Source organism: Colobus angolensis, unplaced genomic scaffold (assembly GCF_000951035.1).
Source record: "Colobus angolensis palliatus isolate OR3802 unplaced genomic scaffold, Cang.pa_1.0 Scaffold1, whole genome shotgun sequence".
NCBI lineage: Eukaryota > Metazoa > Chordata > Mammalia > Primates > Cercopithecidae > Colobus > Colobus angolensis.
The window spans coordinates 3,264,194-3,271,288 of record NW_012110918.1 but is presented as its reverse complement, the minus strand read 5'-3'; the positions used below and the strand labels follow the sequence as shown (position 1 = coordinate 3,271,288).

General features: G+C 42.2%; 1 protein-coding gene and 1 long non-coding RNA gene across 2 annotated transcripts in view; one reads left to right on the top strand and one right to left on the bottom strand.

Moving 5' to 3' along the window:
• PITPNC1 (phosphatidylinositol transfer protein, cytoplasmic 1) overlaps positions 1-7,095 on the bottom strand; it is a 253,142-nt gene that overhangs the window by 6,824 nt on the left and 239,223 nt on the right. The gene's annotated exons all lie outside the window — the stretch shown is intronic.
• LOC105519584 overlaps positions 1,414-7,095 on the top strand; it is a 15,099-nt gene continuing 9,417 nt past the window's right edge. The window contains exon 1 of the long non-coding RNA XR_001003028.1: positions 1,414-1,476. This is a non-coding gene — a long non-coding RNA (uncharacterized LOC105519584). The remainder of the gene's footprint in view (positions 1,477-7,095) is intronic.

The window sequence follows — 7,095 nt, the reverse complement described above, 5'->3', positions numbered from 1 at the left end:
TTGCTGGGAACAGGGAAAAGAGGTAACTGGGCTTATTAAAGACTGAATCAAGGCCCAAGGCTTATCCTGGAGCAAAATGCGAAATCTAGTGCCCACGAATCTTCTATATCTGTTTTGGTCTCCCAGAGACCCATTTTTCATTCTTTCTTGTTCACTGCCATGTACTTAGGAGTTGAAACTTTATTAGATAATATTGGAGGGAATAACCAGCATGAAACAATATAGCCACTTTGGAAATACTGAGTATGTAATGAATATTCATAACACAGTATTAATCCTTAGGGCTTTTTTTTTTTTTTTAAATGAGACAGAGTTTCACTCTTGTTGCCCAAGCTGCAGTGCAATGGCGTGATCTCGGCTCACTGCAACTTCCACCTCCTGGGTTCAAGTGATTCTCCTGCCTTGGCCTGCCGAGTAGCTGGGATTACAGGCGTCCGCCACCACGGCCAGCTAATTTTTGTGTTATTAGTAGAGATGGGGTTTCACCATGGCCAGGCTGGTCTCGAACTCCTGACATCAGGTAATCCACCCGCCTCGGCCTCCCAAAGTGCTGGGATTACAGACATGAGCCACCGTGCCCAGCCTAATCCTTAGGTTTTATAACATCAGAGCAAACCAGAAGTATTTTTCAGAAAATGAAATCTCTAAGAGGAGTTCCTGGGAACAATTATTAAAATTTTCTGAAAGGGAAAGTTTTTACAAAGGAAATAAATCATTGTGACTGTGTGGGTAAGATATAAAATTCAGAATATATCAAGAAAAATTGTACCTATAAAACAACAATTTTTAAAAACATGAAGACTATTAAATGAGCTCAGAAGTGAGATTAAGGTTATATAAAAAGAGGCATTTATTTCACAATAAAGTTGAGACTGAAACATTTTAGTGAATCAGGGTATGATATGTTTTTGCTGATAAATGGATATTATCTTTGAAAAAGCAGACTTTCTTAATCAAGTGGCTGAATACATTGCTCTACTCCACACAGTCAGCAGGGGGCAGAAATAATCTAAAGCACAGAATTTTGATTTTCCACTCCCAGAGGCTCTTAGAAGTTCTCTTCCTTGAAGGCTTTAAACCTGCTCAATTGAAAAGAAGACTTATTTCCTTACTGCTGTGTGCATGGATGTTAATTTTGCCTAATTTCAATCTAATTTGTCCCTGCTCGGGTTGATGATCTAAAATTCATTTAGCACCCATGCAGTTTTTATTTGTGACAAAGAGCCACCTCCTGATTTTCACTGTTTTTCATTATGATGCAGGAGAAAGACTAAGGAAAAATAAATGAGCTCCAATTTCATGGAATTCTGGAGGATAATGGAAATGTCATAAGCATTCAAAATAACCACTTTGTGTAACTTCTCCAGCAGCAGGCATCTTTCACCCTGAAGCCACAGGAACAGCGCTGAGGGGCAGTCAGAGATTATGTAGGCTGTCCCATGGGAAGAACCGCTCTATGTTATCGTCTTCTACAGAGTAAGCGAACTTTATTTTTTATTTTACTTTCTTTTTTTTGAGATGGAGTTTCACTCTTGTTGCTCAGACTGGAGTGCAATGGTGTGATCTCTGCTCACTGCCACCTCTGCCTCCTGGGTTCAAATGATTCTCCTGCCTCAGTCTCCTGAGTAGCTGGGATTACAGGCATGTATCACCATGCCCGGCTAATTTTGTATTTTTAGTAGAGACGTGGTTTCACCATGTTGGTCAGGCTAGTCTTGAACTCCCGACCTCAGGTGATCCACCCGCCTTGGCCTCCCAAAGTGCTGGGTTTACAGGCATGAGCCACCACGCCCCTCAGCTGTGGACTTTAATTATAAAGTAATAATCACAGTAAAACTGAAAGAAAGCCAAGCCAAGGGCCTTATGAGCTGTGAGCCTTCTGGACTTAGAATGAGAAAATCACTGAGCTTAGCATCCTTCAGCCATCTGGTGTCTCCTCTTTTCCTGTGGTTTCCCTTGTTTGCCTGTCATATTTATAGTGAATGGCTTTCAGAGTGGTCGAGGGGGAACTGGGGCCCAACATTTCTGAAAGAAAAGGTAATTGAAAGTGATAGAAATTCAAGGAGAGTTTCCTTAAAGAGCACTTCTGGGGGAAGTCCTACTGGAATTGGTCTGTGCATAGAGAGGAAACGCCTCTTGCTCCAACAGTTTCCTGCAAATCCAATCACTGCATGCAAAATGGTAGAAGAGTTAGGGCCCTTGCAATCACAAGGGCAATCACATGCAACCAGGTGCAGCACATGAGCCTTGCAGGGCACATTTCAAAGACATGCTCCAAAAATTTAACTAAAAATTTCCAAAGTGCAGTCAGAAGGTCTTCACAATTCTAAAGGATCCATTTATGACAACAGCCACATCTAAATTTCCTAGAACTACAGCATTGATATCTCTCTCTCTCTCTCTCTCTCTTTTTTTTTTTTTTTTTTTGAGACAGAGTCTCGCTCTGTCGCCCAGGCTGGAGTGCAGTGGCTGGATCTCAGCTCACTGCAAGCTCCGTCTCCCGGGTTCACGCCATTCTCCTGCCTCAGCCTCCGGAGTAGCTGGGACTACAGGCACCCGCCATCTCGCCCGGCTAGTTTTTTTTTTGTATTTTAGTAGAGACGGGGTTTCACCGTGTTAGCCAGGATGGTCTCGATCTCCTGACCTTGTGATCCGCCCGTCTCGGCCTCCCAAAGTGCTGGGATTACAGGCTTCAGCCACCGCGCTCGGCCTCTTTTTTTTTTTTTTTTTGAGACAGAGTTTTGCTCTTGTTGCCCAGGCTGAAGTGCAATGGCGCCATCTTGGCTCACTGCAACCTCCGCCTCCCAGGTTCAAGCAATTCTCCTGCCTCAGCCTCCTGAGTAGCTAGGATTACAGGCATGAACCACCACGCCCAGCTAATTTTGTATTTTTAGTAGAGATGAGGTTGTTCCATATTGGTCAGGCTGGTCTCGAACCCCCGACCTCAGGTGATCCACCTACCTCAGCCTCCCAAAGTGCTGGGATAACAGGCATGAGGCACCATGCCCGGCTGATTTTTTTTTTTTTTTTAAACACCTATTATGTATTATTCTGGAGACCTGGCTAATGGACATGAGGACTCTAGCTGGAACCTAAAGAGATCACAGCTCTGGCTGAAGATGCAAAGAAATGATTTGGTGATTATACTTTTCTTTGATATCTTTAGTTCCCCTCCATTAGCATGAATGATTGAGAGATTACGATACTTAAAATGCTGGCATACAGTATACAGTCAGCTGTCAATTTCCAGTGGCAACGAAATAACTGAGGCTCTCTAAGGCTTATCCTAAGTCCCAGGGATCTGCTAGGCAGCTCAGCACATCCCCAGCTCACACCCCTTCACTGCTCAGCCTGTGTGTCTGCACAGACTGTAGCCCATCTTGAGATTATCCTAAGTAAAAAGGAACTGATTGGGTAAAACAGCTATAAAGAGCCACAGAAAGCTTTTCAAAGCAAATGTAAAGAAACCTAAAATAGCTGATGAGCCAGAAGCCCTCCCTTGAATGAATAAGTGAGTGTTAGCTATGTTTTTAAAAGTTACTGACATGTTATTCTAGTTTACATATGACATCCATTTTCACTCCTCTGCTCTTTTATGGCGCAGGCCGTTTTACTAGTCCCACAAAAGTGTTTCCACTCTCCATGTTCTTGGTTTTATGACCGAAATAACCTCCACGTCAAGCAACTTTAAGGGATCGAAATGTCTGGAAGAGAGAGGTGACGCTGCCCAATTTAGATCCAGCTCAGGTTCTGCAGCAACAGGCTCTGGGTGACGACATGTTTCTATGGAAGGTTGGGAACCGGGCACCTGCAGTATTTCCAAGATCAATTTACAAGTGCATTTGTGAAAGGGTGGGCAACATGTTTTAAAAATTCTACGTACACTTGTTTGGGCATGACTCTCTATGTCATCCACAGGGGAGGAATGCTGATTGCAAACTTTTATGTTGGTTTGTTCATGCATGTTTTTCTCGTATTCCCGAACATCATCCATTGTCATATCTGAAAGAGGTCAAGACGTTGGCAACTTCCGTTATTAGATGCAAACTTTCAATGGGGACACTTTAGGGAAAGATGGTAGCTGAGCAGTAGCCAAAGAGGTTTAAAAAAGCAGAGACTTGTCTAACTTTATGATGAGTAAGTCATAAAGTTAGCTAAACCAACCAAAGGGGAGTGAGGGCAAGGAAGTTAAGTCAAAACAGTCTTAGAACAGAGAAGAGTGGAAATTGTTTAGGGGTGATTCTTGTAAAGTGAGCTAGGTGGGTAGAAAGTATTAGCATGTGGGCAGTGCCATAGCCTGAGATCTCCTAAAGCATCATTAGAAGATCCCATTGGGGACAGAGGGTCAGTTTTGCTTGGTTTAATACTTACCTTCCATATAGCTTTCAAAATAGATTTAGAGGTTGTTTAAATCAATGCATTCGGCAACAGACAGGACACTTTCATTGCTGTTATAGGAGGCAGGATGTAGAAGGCAGAGCAATGATATTCACTGGTACAATTGAGGTTTGGTGCAATTTGCACACAGATGTAAATTTGCACAGAATGCATGGCGTCAGAGAGTGCAGGTCTATACTGAACTTCAAGTCTTGCCTAACAGCTTGAAAATGGCTGGCACTACTTCCTCCCACACTGATCTAAAAATAAAATGGCACATGACATGATTTTTGGCCCAAGTCTGCAGTTTTTCAGTATTTCAGGATAACGATCTCTTAATCTAGTGGTTCTCAATGGGGGACAATTTTGTGACATTTTTGGTTGTTAGAACTAGGGAAGGGATGCTACTGGCATCTGGTGTGCAGAGGCCAGGGACACTATGGAGCACCCTACAATGCACAGGACCCCCAGCCCCCAACAAAAAATTATCTGGTTCAAAATGTCAATAGTACCAAAGTTGAGAAACCTTGTCTTAATCCAGCTGATAAAAATTTTAAGGCCAGGCATGGTGGCTCATGCCTGTAATCCCAGCACTTTGGGAGGCCAAGGCGGGTGGATCAGTTGAGGTCAGGAGTTTGAGACCAGCCTGGACAACATGGTGAAACCCCATCTCTACTAAAAATACAAAAATTAGCTGGGCGTGGTGGCGGGCGCCTGTAATCCCAGCTACATGGGAGGCTGAGGCAGGAGAAGCGCTTGAACCCAGTAGGCAGAGGTTGCAGTGAGCCAAGATGGTGCCACTGCACTCCAGCCTGGGCGACAGAGCGAGACCCTGTTTCAAAAAAAAAAAAAAGCCAACCAACCAAACAAAAAAAACTTAAATAAGGAACCCATCCATCTTCAGTATGTGAAATGCATAAAAATGAAAAGTAGTCTCACTTCAAAGACTTCTGTCATTTTATTCCTCACCCCTACCCCACTCCTTGGTTATTTTACATTTTATCAGCAGTATTCCCAGGTAGGCATTCCTCTGTTACTCTCCCGGCAGAACTGAACTTCATGCCCTTCACCAATGACGGTATGCCGAACAAAGTGCTTACTCTGCCACCCTGACCACTAATTGGCTTAGTGGGGATTTACAGTGGGCATTCACAGCTGGAATTTTTCCTTAAGTATTTTCTGCATCATGTGGTTTGGTGTCTTTTTATATCAATCCATGTGTCATGTGAGATCCTCTTCATTTCCAAAGGGCAGACTTGCCAAGAGTTTATGATTTAATTCACTGTTGTCTGGGACCAAGATGGTGTGTGCCTCTAAATCCAGACCTGGACTATTTTATGTGGTAGATGATCCCCAGGTATACCTGGAAATCCTCAATCAAAAATGCGGTCCATAAGCAATGTAAGTATCAAGAATGCTAAGCAGTAGCCTGGCCAAGCAAGGAGCATGCTCTTCTTTTAGAAAATCGAGGTAACCAAAAAAGCAATAAAGAGATGCTGCTTTGTGATGAAAACAAATGCATCTTAGTTAATAATAACAACACATTCTTTCGGTACAATCACTTTACTTTCAATGGCTGCTTATCAACATTTCTTAAACACAAATATATCTGAAATCATACTAGATGATCATGTTTAGCTAGAAGTTGAACATTTAAAGAAGTTTCTCTACACATATGTCATTAGGGGGTGCCCCCCACCATCCCAACAGGCATGACAGTAATTTGGAAAACAAAAGCCAAGGAGTTAAAGGTTTTTTTGTTCTACTGAATCCCCACAGAAATCATACTTCATCTTGAATTAGCTCAACGTCAAGATAGGGGCTTCAACTTTGTGACTATGGGCTTTCAAAGATATATCCATTTTATGGATGTGAAAAAGGGTTTAACAACAAAGATATTCATTGCTGTCTTGTTCATAATAATGAAAAATTGAAAGCAACCCAGGGGACTGATAGCACTATGCAATCATCAAAAATTAGGTAGAAGAATAGTTAATACTAGAGAGAGATCCTTGATCTATTGTTAAATTAAAAATAGGAGATAAAAAGGACTGTATGTAGCATATGAAATTAATTTAGTCAGAAAACCATTATCTACATTAAAAAAACACTGAAAGGATATATTTCAAAATGTTGACAGTGGTTATTTTGAAGAGTTAGAATTACAGGTAATTTTAATTTCCTTCTTTTTGCTTATCTACATTTTTGAAATTTTCTACACTTGAAATTTTCTACATCAAATAGGCATTGCTTGTGGAAAAGAAAAGAAAAAACATTATTTAAAAATCTATTATTTTGGGCTGGGCAGGGTGGCTTATGCCTGTAATCCCAGCACTTTGGGAGGCCGAGGTGGGCAGATCACTTGAGGCCGGGAGTTGGAGACCAGCCTGGCCAACCTGGTGAAACCCTGTCTCTACTAAAGATAGACAAATTAGCCAGGTGTGGTGGCACACACCTGTAACCCCAGCTACTCGGGAGGCTGAGGTACGAGAATCGCTTGAACTCGGGAGATGGAGGCTGCAGTGAGTCAAGATCATGCCACTGCACTCCAGTCTGGGCGACAGAGCAAGACTCTGGCTCCAAAAACAAAATTTTTTTTATTTTGGATCATTATGAGATGGATACCATCAATTTGGAATTGGTAAGGAGAAGATACACTTTTCCAGAATTTCTGTTCACTCTGGAAACATAATCCCCTGTTTTTTTCTTTTTTTTTTG